This window comes from Somniosus microcephalus, chromosome 2 (genome assembly GCF_052327205.1).
Source record: "Somniosus microcephalus isolate GS21.2 chromosome 2, FLI_Smic_1.0, whole genome shotgun sequence".
Taxonomy (NCBI): Eukaryota; Metazoa; Chordata; class Chondrichthyes; order Squaliformes; family Somniosidae; genus Somniosus; species Somniosus microcephalus.
In genome coordinates this window covers 253,612,199-253,625,541 of record NC_140988.1, presented here as the reverse complement: position 1 = coordinate 253,625,541, position 13,343 = coordinate 253,612,199, and positions in this window count along the sequence as shown.

Genomic DNA, 13,343 nt, shown 5'->3' with positions numbered 1-13,343 from the left:
TGGTCTGTAATTTGCGGCCCCTATGGGTGCGTATGAGGTGTGTACACGCCCGTAGGCACCGCGCAAGTTCTGGCTTTAGGCATGCGATCATATGCATCCGCAGGAAAAGGGCCTCCACGGGCAGAGATTTGAGCTATTTGCCCAACTTCTGCCCAGCGAATGCCCGTGAAATTCTTACGCCTGGTAAAAGCAGATGTAAGGCCTGCTTTTACCAGTGTAAGACTTTTATAGAACAGAAAAATAATTTTTTTTCAATAATTTATACATTTAAAAACCTGTGAAATAAGGTAAGTTTATTTTTAGCATCTTTAAACTATGTAAAAAAGTAATTACATTTTTGCTTTAAATATTTAATTAAATGCCATTTTGATTAATTTTTTTTAAATGTATTTGCTGTGTACGTGTATTTTTTGGGGTATTCCCATTCATAATTATGAGGATTCCATACCGCCTGCGCCCCAGGATATGTGGGCCTCTATGCAGGCCTACGCATGGAGGCCGAGGAACGAGGTGTCCAAACCTCCGGGACCGTCAGGTAAGTTTGTAGATTTTTTGCTGGTTGCAGGCATCCGCCCGCGGGAAGCCTTTGATCGCAAATTCAGGGCCATTAAAAATAATTTCTAAATGGGAGTCTTCAGCTCTTAAAGCTGAATTCCCTTCCACAGCTAAAGAAATGAGAAAAGTGCTTCAGCACTAACACAAATGACTCAGCAAGCCAGGGAAGGGGCACCCAGAGTCTCACACGCAGCACTCCAGCTTTGTGCAGGGGCTAGGAGGCCCTCCAGAAAAAAAGACGTGGGACCAGATTACCGAGGCCATTACTACCGGCAGTGCCATCCCAACGACCTGGCTCCAGTGCCAAAGAAGCTTCATGACCTCAGTGGTCAAGGTCAGTGAATGCATCTTCAAAAGCTGCCTCCTACCAACTGCACCACTAGGCTCACATACTGCTCAATGTACGGCTCCCACCCTGCCTCCTTTGCCCGCAATCACTCACCTCCTGTTCCTAGCTTCACCTCACGCCCTTTGTGGAGACGGTGCTGGCCATTCTTGGCAGGGGCATGGCTCAGCTCTTGGCCAGCGGTGGGGCAGAAAGGATACAAGATGCTGGTGTTCTCATACGTTATCCTCCTTCTCGCATGCAACTCTTGCTTTCCTGTTCTCCCCTCACCACAACTCCACCTTTATGCCTTCCTCATTTCACACACCCAAGAAATGCAGCCTGCTCAGCCAGTGATTGACCAAGAAGAGGGAGAGGAGGGTGAAAAAGAAGAAGAAATACCATCACTTGATTTGACACTCTCAGCCACCAGCCCCTCAAGGTCAACCTGCAAGGCCATTTGCTGTCCCCCCCACTGAAAGTCAGCCGCCTTCCACCAGCCATGCTGCAGCCACTGGGGTAGCACTGCGTGTCATCAGTAGGTTGGGAATGCATAATGAGAACATAAGAAATAGGAGCAGGAGTAGGCCAGTCGGCCCCTCGAGCCTGCTCTGCCATTCAATAAGATCATGGCTGATCTTCTACCTCAACTCCACTTTCCTGCACTATCCCCATATCCCTTGATTCCCTTAATATCCAAAAATCTATCGATCTCTGCCTTGAATAAACTCAATGACTGAGCCTCCACATCCCTCTGGGGTAGAGAATTCCAAAGTTTCACCACCCTCTGAATGTAGAAGATTTCTCCTCATCTCAGTCCTAAATGGCCGACCCCTTATTCTGAGACTGTGACCCCTGGTTGAGTGGATTTCTTGATGTCATATTGGATGGATAGATGTATAAAGTTGGATTGAAAAGTTTGCTTTGTTGTGGCTTTTATTTACATTGTGGCCAAGAGGATGCTGTGATGGTCAATAACAGAGGGAAGGTAAGATGTGGGACCAATGTTGAAAGGGGAATTGGGGTTGTGGTCACTGGGTACCGCAGGCGGATGATTCCATCCCGGATATCCCGGCCAGAAAGGGGCTGTCTGGGTTGCATCCTTCCTTCTGCTTCCTCCTCTTCTGCATCTTCCTCTTCCCTCTGTGAGCGGATGCTGTAAATCTGAAATAAAAGCATAAAATGCTGGAAATATTCATCAGCTCAGGGAGCATCTTGACCTGAGACGTGTGCTCTGTTTCTCTCTCCACAGATTTACGCAGTTGCATGCCGACTGATGTCCTGGGATGGCAGGAATGACGTATGAGGAGAGATTGGGTCAATTGGGCTTATTTTCGCTGGAGTTTAGAAGAATGAGAGGGGATCTCATTGAAACTTATAAAATTCTAACAGGACTAGACAGACTAGATGCAGGAAGGATGTTCCCGATGGCGGGGGAGTCCAGAACCAGGGGGTCACAGTCTAAAGATAAGGGGTAAGCCATTTAGGACAGAGATGAGGAGGAATTTCTTCACCCAGAGAGTGGTGAACCTGTGGAATTCTCTACCACAAAGGGTAGTTGAGGCCAATTCATTAAATATAGTCAAGAAGGAGTTAGATATATTTCTTAAGGCTAAAGGGATCAAGAGATATGGGGAGAAAGTAGGGACAGGGTATTGAATTTGGATGATCAGCCATGATCTCATTAAATGGTGGAGCAGGCTCGAGGGGCTGAATGGCCTACTCCTGCTCCTATCTTCTATGTTTCTATGTCATGCTCTCTTCATTTACATCTCCAGGGCCAGCTATCGGCAGCGCTTAAAGCCCTTACCAAAATGGCAGCTGCTGAATCCCGCGCCAGAGAAGGGCGCTAGCGTGGCATGTGTAGAGATTCATGTATCTCTGGTAAACAGGGTCGAGTGCAAACTGATATGGTGGGTATATTGGCCCAGAACTTCGGGTCTCCACGGGTGAGTATGCATGGGGCACTCACCCGTAGGCCCAATGGAAGTGCCGGTTTCCTGCATGCACTGCGCATGCGCGGGAAACCGGCACTTCCGTTCCCCTGAAAGAAGGGTTCAGAGTTCGAACGCATGCGCAGGAGTGGCTGCGCGTGCACATCGAACTTACGTTTTATTTGCAGGTTTTCCCGGGAGGGTAAGTCTCCAGAAGTTAGACATATAAAAAGCAGTCGCAGGGCCTGCTTTTTATAAGGTAAGTGGTGAATTAATTAAAATTAAAACATTTTTTCCACAGGCTTATTATTTTTAAATACTTTAAAGCAAGGTAAGTTTATTTTTAGCCCTGTTAGAAAATAAAATTATTTTTTTCAAAAATTTAAATTATTGTTTAAAATAGTTATTTCATGTAATTTATAGTTTCTTTAAAAAATGTGATTTAAAAAAATTTATTTGAAGATTTAGTGATGTTTTGGGGCCGTAGTATTTATAAGTTTTGACAGCCCTTCCCGTCAAACTTATGAATGGGCATTTCCCTGCTCCGATTGGCTCTCCATGGCCCACGTGATCCCAGGGGACGCATCAAACTAACTGGGCCCCTGGGATATGCAAGCACTGCATGCCGGCAGTTGGAGCAGGCCCAGGATCGGAATTCCACGGGGGCCCAAAGCTCAATGGCCGGCGCGCAAGGTAAGTACAGGTCGGGGGTTTACACCCGTGGGAAGCCCTCGACCCGAATTTCTGGGCCATTGTGTTTAATCAGAGTATAGGATAGAATATAACACACTAGTAATACAGCAAAAACATACGACCGTGACAAACAGCTTGTACCGGACCCGATCAGACAGACGGCTGGCATGCGTGAACAGTTCTCTGGCTTCTGGGCTCTCTCTCTCTCTCTCTCTCTCTAGGGCCTTTGATGGTGAGCATGGGATCACTCTCAAAAGAGCGTTCGACCAGCCCAACTTCTCTTTGTCACTTCTGTTCAGCTCTCCCTTCCACAGTCTGTGTGCAAGCCCTTGGGGTGTCACTTTTTAATTTTTTTTAGGGGTGGGCCTGAGGCCAAGTTATTGACAAGACCATTTAACCTATAGAGGTTCCTCCAAAACTTCATCAACCAATGACAGCTCAAGTTCTTTGTCTTGGTTCTTGGATGAAAGCCCTCCCCAAAAGAGGGTCTCATTACTTCATCCAATTTATCTTTCTTGTTTTTACATTTTGAAGGTTCCTCCATTGGAATCCATCTTATCTCTTTTGACTCCATACTCCTTAACCCAGCAAATACAAGGCCCGGCCCTGTCCTTCTTAATCATGGCCCCAGCTAGAGCTGTTGCACATTAACCAGTCGCTATCTCACCATTCTGACCTTCACAAGTATGGTCTATGATTTCCTCCCATTTTCTGCTGTAAACTTTTCTCTGAGAACTTTTACATTCCCATGAATTATGGTTTTGCGCTGCTTTCATTGTTCAATAGCTGTTGCTTTATACTTTTTTTTCCCTTTCAAAAATACATAGCAACTTGCAGCTGCTTGGGCTATCTCACCTTCATCTAACAAATGGCCCATTCTAAGATGGATACCTTAGCCTCCTCAAATTCCTTTAATTCTATGTCTTTTCCTAATTAACTTTTAATTATCTTCACAAGCAGTTCTGCTAAACAAAACTCCAAATTCTATCTGTGGAGATTATAATATGGTTATTAATAATAATGGAAGAAACATAGGTTGGGCCTTCACTGGCCAAATTAAAGATACATTAACAAAGTCAAAACCCTAACTTACAAGATCATCGACCTGAAACGTTGGGCTCGATTTTAATAGCCCTGAGGAGGCAGGTTTGGAGGCAGATTGGCAGCGAAAATCAGAAAAAGTGGCTTCAGACACCCAACCTGCCCCCATCCCACCCCCACCCGATTTTCCTGAGTGTCGGTTCAGCCGCTCCCAAACTGACCCGACTGGAACTGGTGGGACAGGTAGTTAAGGCAGGACTATAACCTGGTGTTGTGTGACTTCTTACATTTGTCCACCCCAGTCCAACACCGGCATCTCCACACCATAATCCTATTTTGATAGTGGTTTCCCATTTTGGTGCTTCTGGCTCCTGTTTCCCATCTTGTCAGAAACAGGCCAGCTGCAAGGAGACGAGTTTCTCGAGGACATGATTTGTAGTCATTGGTTCAGCACGTTAAAAGCACTCCTGTAACATGGCTGACATTCAAATGCAACAACATTGTTGTTGGAGGTTTAGTATAAGATATTGCAAAACTACTGACCTTGTGACTGTTCAAGCAGTGTTAGCTGATTGGAATAATTTCAGGCCACATTGAGTGTGCATTTGCAAGCTTCTTGCCTCAACTGAAATCTATAGCAATGGGATGGGAACCATTTACATCCTCTCATCCTGGTCATCAGATTCGGAGGAAGAGCAGCCGTGGCTGCACCACAACCAGCCACAACAGCAGCACCAGCACCAGGAGCGCCAACCTCCTCCTCACCCACCTGAGGCTGCACGGGACACAGGGCATCAGCCCCCGACAAAATTGCTGGCCGGGAGGCCAGTGATGGCATCATCATGGAGAGACTTTCTTCACTTGATGTTATAAACCCTGGCTGCCACATGATGCATCAGGTTGATACAATCCCACACCAGCACCGTGAAGCATCCCTTTAATGTCCAAGCCATTCCATGCACATACATCACTGTAGCCGGGGGGGGAGTTATGACTGAACACTCACTGGAACTCAGTAAGACACTTCTCAATGTGCGGTCAGACCTGTCCAATAATGGGCACTTTTGGAAAAAAATATTACACTGTATGATAACATATTACCAGAAACTTCACATGGACATTGGCTAAACCTCTCAAGTGCCTACCCTTGTGTGTTGTTAGTTGGTATGCTTGCAGTAGGGTGAGGGTGAGTGTGAGGTGTGGCTAGTGAGATGGGGACATGATAAAGTAGATAGAGAGGGTTGGGTGGAGGTGCAAGGTAAGCATATGGAGGGAGTTATTGGAGAGCCTGGGTGCAAGTGTTCACCTTTGTGCTGTGATTGTCAGTGTTTGCAGCACCTCAATGCTGTCAAACACTGACAGATCAACTGTCAAAATAAAATTGTGCATGGTCCCTTTAAGGAAACCGGCAGATGACGTGGCATCAAATGGCCTCATCAGACCCGATTCCTGTTAATTGGCTGGTAAGGCAGGCTTAACAAGGCCAATCAAGGGAAAATCACATCTGGAGAGCAGAGGCAGCTGGGGGCGGGACCAGAACCTGGAAACCAGCTAGCTACCCCAATCCCGCCTCCAGAATTAAATTCGCGGCCATAAACTTTGTTTCTCTCTCCACAGATGCTGCCTGACCTGCTGAGTGTTTCCAGCATTTTCTGTTTTTATTTCAGATTTCCAGCATCTCCAATATTTTGCTTCTGTTCGGGTGTAAAATGGGCCACTGATGGGTCGCTATCGCTTGTTTTGCGTCACCACCGAAGTCGAATTTTACCCCCACAAAATCTACCTCATATCTACTGCATTGTGTGGTTTATCACATGCTACCCTGAGGAACTGAGGCTTAGTGCAGTGAAGAGAAAAATATGTTTCAACATATATTAAGTTATAAAGTGAAATCACTGACATTTCGATCCATTTTTTCTTTTAAAGCCCTTAATCATTATTTCAGCATAGAATGCATCTACAGGACTACCCAGTATATAAAGTTCAAAGTAGGACTGCCTGCTCCGGTCATCATCCAATTCTATCAGCTATAAATCTGTTTTGTAATGTGAGGCTTATCTGGGTAATGAAGCAAACAAAAAAAACAAATCAATTGAAATTCATTAGCTACACAACTAAGAACGTTCTACATTCAGTTCAACTGAATTCTTGTTTTAAGAGAGCAGCTTGAAGCAAATTAGCTGACTAGCATTTTTTAGTCAAGCTTCACTTAAGATTTATCCACAAGACATGTTTCAGAATAGCACATATATTATGCCGCTATTCCATTTTGAATAAAAACATTTTAAATTGAAGCAGTGTATGCCTCAATTTTAACCAGGGTCCGGAATTAGGGCCAAAGCAAGGGATGAAGCGGGCGTCAATGCCTCCGGCCTACCCTGAGCGGGAGGCCCAGGAGAATGTAACTCCTGGGCCTCATTGCAATGCCCTGACACTGACACCCGCCCAAAGACAGTGGGGATGACACCAACACCAGCGGACAGGGGTGGATATTCACAAGGGGAGGTCACGCTGCCACCGGGAACCTACGGAAATGGTGCCCGGCAAGGCAAATGGTGAGGAGGTGGGGAATCGGTTAAGTTCATGATCGGGGGAAGGATGGAAATCCCACGGGAGGGAAGGCCCAGGATATCCTTGTAGGGCCAGAAGGAGCCGAAGGAACCTTTATTAAAAAAAGCCTTAGCTGGGTCTCCTGTGCCCAGGATGGTACCTGCTGCCTGCTTGCTGCTTGCACTCACAGGTCCAAGACTGAACAGTCCATAGTCGGCTTGCAGTTAATAGGTTTGGGCATCCCAATGGTGTCATCAGGAGGTGACTTTGCCATTTAAAGTAGGCCCCTGCTCCTTGGGGCCAGGCAACCTTCCCGTGCCTGCTTTCAGGTAAGCTAAGGTGGTGGGAGGCGAGAATGCATCAGGAACACACCCCAACCCACCTACCCCCCTACTCACCACCCCCCCACTGCCATTTTGTCCGTCCCCCCCACCCCACACTGTTCCACTGCATGGGGGAGGGTTAAAGTACCCTCTGTAGTTTTTCGAATAAGCTTGTTCAAAAGCATTTTGAAATAAAAATAAGAACAAAGTTGTTTTGAAACTTGTATTATTGCTTCCTTTGGGCATTGGTTAGAAACAAAACATCAGCATAGACTACAACATTTCCTTCTTGCAAAACCGCCTTATTATATGAACAATAAATAATTATAAATAAATGTGGCCTGCAGAATTTAACAAATATACTTGTGTTTTGCTTTCCTCTAGCCTTACGGAAAAGAGCCATGTATAGCTATGTTACCACATGCAAAATATGTGCTAACTCTGGTACTGTTTTACTTCAGTTAAGTGCTTCATACTATTTATCACTGTATTCTAAACATAAGATTTACAATTAACTTTTATCTTTTGTTCTTCTGAGATTCTATTTTTATTTTCCATCCTTAATTTAGCACTAGAAGCTAAAAGGGGAGATTAAAATAATTATTTTCATGCAAAGGGTCATTAGAATATAAAATGCATTGCTCATAAGCTAATCAAGTTGAGTTAATCACAATTTCTAAGAGGGAATTAGATAAACAATTGACTAAGAAAAATATTAAAGGGTGTAAGGAAAGATCAGGAAAATGGGTTAGAGTATATTGCTCCAATGTGATGCTGGTAAGGGTGTAGACATGATGGGCTAAATGGTCTCCTTCTGTACATCAATTACACAATTTTTCAGCTCATGAGGTTGTCTTATGATTGCATCTGACTAAACCATAGTCCTATGAATCTTAGCCATAACAGGCGACAGAGACTTCTCAGTGCTGGTTAATAGGAATTTCAAATGTGTGATTTTTAGGAGTCTAAATAAGAACGTATTTTGACAAAACTAGCATAAAATTGGAATTCACACTTATTATGGTCTGCTTTAGGTGAAAAACAGTGCTTAGTACTATGAGGTACAAAGTATCAAAGAGCTCCAGTTTTCAGTCACTTCTCTCCCCAGTGAAGAGTAAAAAAATTAAAGTGTTGAATAATTTATGAGAATTTGGTGCGAGCCAGAAAGGAAAGTTTGTATTGAGTTAAATTCCCAGGTTTATAAAATTAAAGAGATAACAATAGAAATGTTCAGCTTTTGGTATGGGGTCAATTTTAACCCTCCCTGCCTGGGTGGTGCATGGGAGAGGTTAAAATTGACTTAGTCCACTTACATTGCCCCTCAGCAGCATTTTATCCTGCTGCAAGCAGGCGGGAGCCTAATTTCCATCTAAAAGTTGTGACCTGATGATGTCATCGAAGCCGCAACATGATTTTAACCGTGTCAGACACGCCAGAGAAAGCTGGCAGGATGCAGGAGAGTGGCCAGAAAAGGCCAAGGTAAGTAAAATTTTATTCCTCAGGTGGAATGTTTAGGAGGCAAGAAAGAGCAGCAGAAGGAATCCTTGGGTCTCCCCTGCCCCATGCCTGCACTGGCATCTTTCTGGAAACCCCTACCTCCCTACCAAACACTTACTTTACCCAAACACTTACTTTACCCAAACACTTACTTTACCCAAACACTTACTTTACCCAAACACTTATTTTACCCAAACACTTACTTTACCCAAACACTTACTTTACCCAAGCACTTACTTTACCCAAACACTTACTTTACCCAAACACTTACTTTACCCAAACACTTTATCCAAACACTTACTTTACCCAAACACTTACTTTACCCAAACACTTACTTTACCCAAACACTTACTTTACCCAAACACTTACTTTACCCAAACACTTACTTTACCCAAACACTTGCTTTACCCAAACACTTACTTTACCCAAACACTTACTTTACCCAAACACTTACTTTACCCAAACACTTACTTTACCCAAACACTTGCTTTACCCAAACACTTACTTTACCCAAACACTTGCTTTACCCAAACACTTGCTTTACCCAAACACTTACTTTACCCAAACACTTACTTTACCCAAACACTTACTTTACCCAAACACTTACTTTACCCAAACACTTACTTTACCCAAACACTTGCTTTACCCAAACACTTACTTTACCCAAACACTTACTTTACCCAAACACTTAGGCCTAGAAATTGGGTATAGCCCCGCTTGAGGCGCTAGAACTGGCGGTGCGCAAAGTTTATAGCCAGACGAAACTTATCGCTGCCTGGCGAGATATTGGGTTGCATCGCCCCCAAAGGGGATTGAGGCGCTAATTCAGCCGTTGCACGGTGCTCCTAAGGCGCAAAAGTTCAGGCGCTACTCAATATCGACGTGGACGGGCGCAGCGCAGGTGATCTCAATTATGGGAAACCACGAGACTTCCAGGCGCCGGCCGGCTCTTAAAGGGGTGGGTCAGTCAGCCTGAGCTGCCACACCCAACGCCCTGTAGGCCTCAGAATCGGCGCTCGCCCTTCTCTGGCGTTAGAAACTTGTTGAGCATGGAGAAGGTTAGACAGAGAGCAGAGCGCTTCAGCACTGAGGCTCTGGACCACTTGGTGGCTGCAGTTGAGCGCCGTCGAGATGTCCTGTATCCGGACAATGGCAAGAGGCCGAATCAGAAGGCTTACCGACAATCTTGGAGGGAGGTTGCTGTGAGGGTCAACTCCAGCAGCATGGCGACCAGGACCCCTGTTCAGTGCAGGAAGAAATTCAACGACCTCACACGGATCGTTAGGGTGAGTGATGGTTTAGCAAACTTCTGATTCCCTCCATCTGCAGCTGACTTCGGGCACCCAGTTGCCATGATGCCCCAATGGCCATCTGTCAGCAAGCACCCATGGCCCTTTCTGGGCACACACATGGACAGATGTCTCAAGGCCTCATGTAAGGGCTCTTTCACCATGGGGGGCATGCGATGATGTCTCAAGGCCTCATGTAAGGGCTCTTTCACCATGGGGGGCATGCGATGATGTCTCAAGGCCTCATGTAAGGGCTCTTTCACCATGGGGGGCATGCGATGATCTCTCAAGGCATCATGTAAGGGCTCTTTCACCATGGGGGGCATGCGATGATGTCTCAAGGCCTCATGTAAGGGCTCTTTCACCATGGGGGGCATGCGATGATGTCTCAAGGCCTCATGTAAGGGCTCTTTCACCATGGGGGGCATGCAATGATCTCTCAAGGCCTCATGTAAGGGCTCTTTCACCATGGGGGGCATGCGATGATGTCTCAAGGCCTCATGTAACACAACTTCCCCTTCTTTCCTCTCCAGGCCAAGCTGGCGGCCAGGCGAAGGGACCACTTTCAAACCGGTGGCGGGCCTCCACAAGTGGTCCCTCTCACGGATCTGGAGGAGAGAGTGCACCAGATACTTGGAGGACGTCTGTCTGGTCCTGTGACCACTGCATCTGCCGACCCCATTTCCGACAGCGAGGGTAAGACTCTCACCTTTTTCACCTGTTGCCTTCCACTTGGTCCCCCCGCCAGCATGCATCCTCAGTGTGCAGCCATGTCAGAGCCTTGCTGCAATCTGGCATGCCTTTCCGCAAACCTGTCCTTTTGCTAAAGCCACTCTTCCACCTCCCTGCTTTCAGAAGAATCAGCACCAACTCGGGCTCAACGCACTGAAGCTGCCAGTGCCAGTGCCACCGGAGGCGAGGAGCAGGAGGAATCCGGACCAGCCGTTGCAGAATCTGGGGAGCGGACACATCTACAGACTGGGGATAGTAGTCCCCTGGAGGGCGGGGGGGGGCTCTGAGGATGAACCAGTTGCCGGAACAAGCGGCATGCAGCAATGCAAGGGGGACAGGCAAGTTCAGCCACCGTCTCCCCGGAGGACAATGCAGGTAGTTATGACTGCTGCTCAGAGTGCAGAGGAAGCGCGTCGCCTGGGTGAAATGAGCAAACAGGCCCGGCTCAGACACACGGAGCTGATGGCTGCAGTGGAGAAGATGCCTCAGTCAATAGATACATTAGCTAAGAGTATGTTGGACTTCGGGGCAACAATGGAGAGGACTCTCCAGGGCTTTGGGGCAACAATGGACAGGACTCTCCAGGGCTTCGGGGCAACAATGGACAGGTCTATCCAGGGCTTCGGGGCAACAATGGACAGGTCTATCCAGGGCTTCGGGCCAACAATGGAGAGGACTATCCAGGGCTTCGGCCCAACAATGGAGCGGACTGTCCGGGGCTTTGAGGCTGCTATGGAAAGGACTGTTCAGGGCTTCGGACAATCCCTGGAAAGGTCTGTCCAGGGCTTGTCTGAGGCAGTGGAGCAGTCGGCACCTGCCTTGTCCGAAGCAATGGAAAGAACTGTCCAGGGCTTCTCCGAAGCACTGGCACCTGGCACACAGGTCCTCACTGTTGCCACGCAGTCACTTGCTGGGCTCGTCCACACCCAGATTGAGGCAACGCGATCTCTCACTGCAGCCACCCTCTCTGCATCAGATAGGATCACCCCGGGCCCTTCCAGTCCCATACAAGCCCAGGAATCAGTGGAGCATGCGATTGTGGTGGATGAGCCGAGCCGGTCCCCTCAGATAGCCAGTGTGTCGTCCGACCATGGTGCAGGTGTCCTGTCTCGGCAGGAGACCATTGCACATGCCAGCGCTGGGATGTCTGCAGTGCAGCTGCCACCACCTGCAGGGCAAACTGCTTCCAGCCATGGTCACATCAAGCATCCTGCGTCCGCACCCTCCAAGCCCAGAGGTCGGCCAGGCCGTCCCTCAGGGGCTTCTGCGCTTCCACACAGTCAGCAGGCATCCCCCAGCCTTGAGCCTGCCACTGGGATCCAATTACGTAGGAGCAGCAGGGAGGGAAGGGGCCGGCTGCGAAAGAGAAGTCGTTCTCCCTCAAGGGGCCAATTGTAGAGGGAGGTGCTGAGACGTTTCTTTGTCCAAATTCAAGGACACCCTCACCTGTTGTTATATTTGCAGAAGGTTTGTTGAGTATTGCGGCTTTGCCGAAGAGTTCACAGTTATTTTGTTAGTTATGGTTTCTGTTGACATGACGTTGTTTTGCTGTAATGAAAGACTTTTGTGACAATAAACAGAAGTTTCAATGTGGCATGGTGCACGTGACTACTTTCAGTGATGCTGGCATTCAGAGGTCGTCAAACATCCAAAGTGCGCAGGAGTTAAGACTCATCATTCCGCCAGAGGGGTCTCGAAACGAGTCCTGATGAGCCTCTGACGTATGGCCCTTCCACTTTCAGGAGCCCTTCCATCTTCCTCCTCCTCCTCCTCCTCCGCCGCCTGCTCTTCCTCCTCCTCCGCCTGCTCTTCGTCCTCCTCCTCCTCCTCCTCATCCTCCTACTCCGCCTGCTCTTCGTCCTCCTCCCCCTCCTCCTTCTGCTCTTCCTCCTCCTCCTCCTCCTCCACCTGCTCTTCCTCCTCCTCCTCCTCCTCCTCCGCCTGCTCTTCCTCCTCCTCCTCCTCCTCTGCCTGCTCTTCCTCCTCCTCCTCATCCTCCTCCTCCTCCGCCTGCTCTGCTGGTCGTTGAGGGACAGGTGGAATTGACTGGGTGCGTCGAATCGCCAAGTTGTGGAGCATGCAGCAGACGACGACGATGTGTCCCACTTGCTCCGGCGAGTACGGCAGGGATCCCCCCGAATGTTCCAGACATCGGAAACGCTTTTTGAGAACACCAATAGTGTGCTGTTCACTGTGCCTGGTCGCCTGATGGCCGCTGTTGATCAGCTCTTCTGCTGGGGTGTCGGCCACACGGAGTGTTGTCATCAGCCATGGGCAGAGAGGATAGCCCTTGTCCCCAGTAAGCCAGCCTCGTCTTTGAGGCAGCCCCTCAAAAAGGTAACAAACTGAGGTCAACTGCAGGATAAAGGCATCGTGGCTGCACCCTGGGAAATGCGCGTTGACT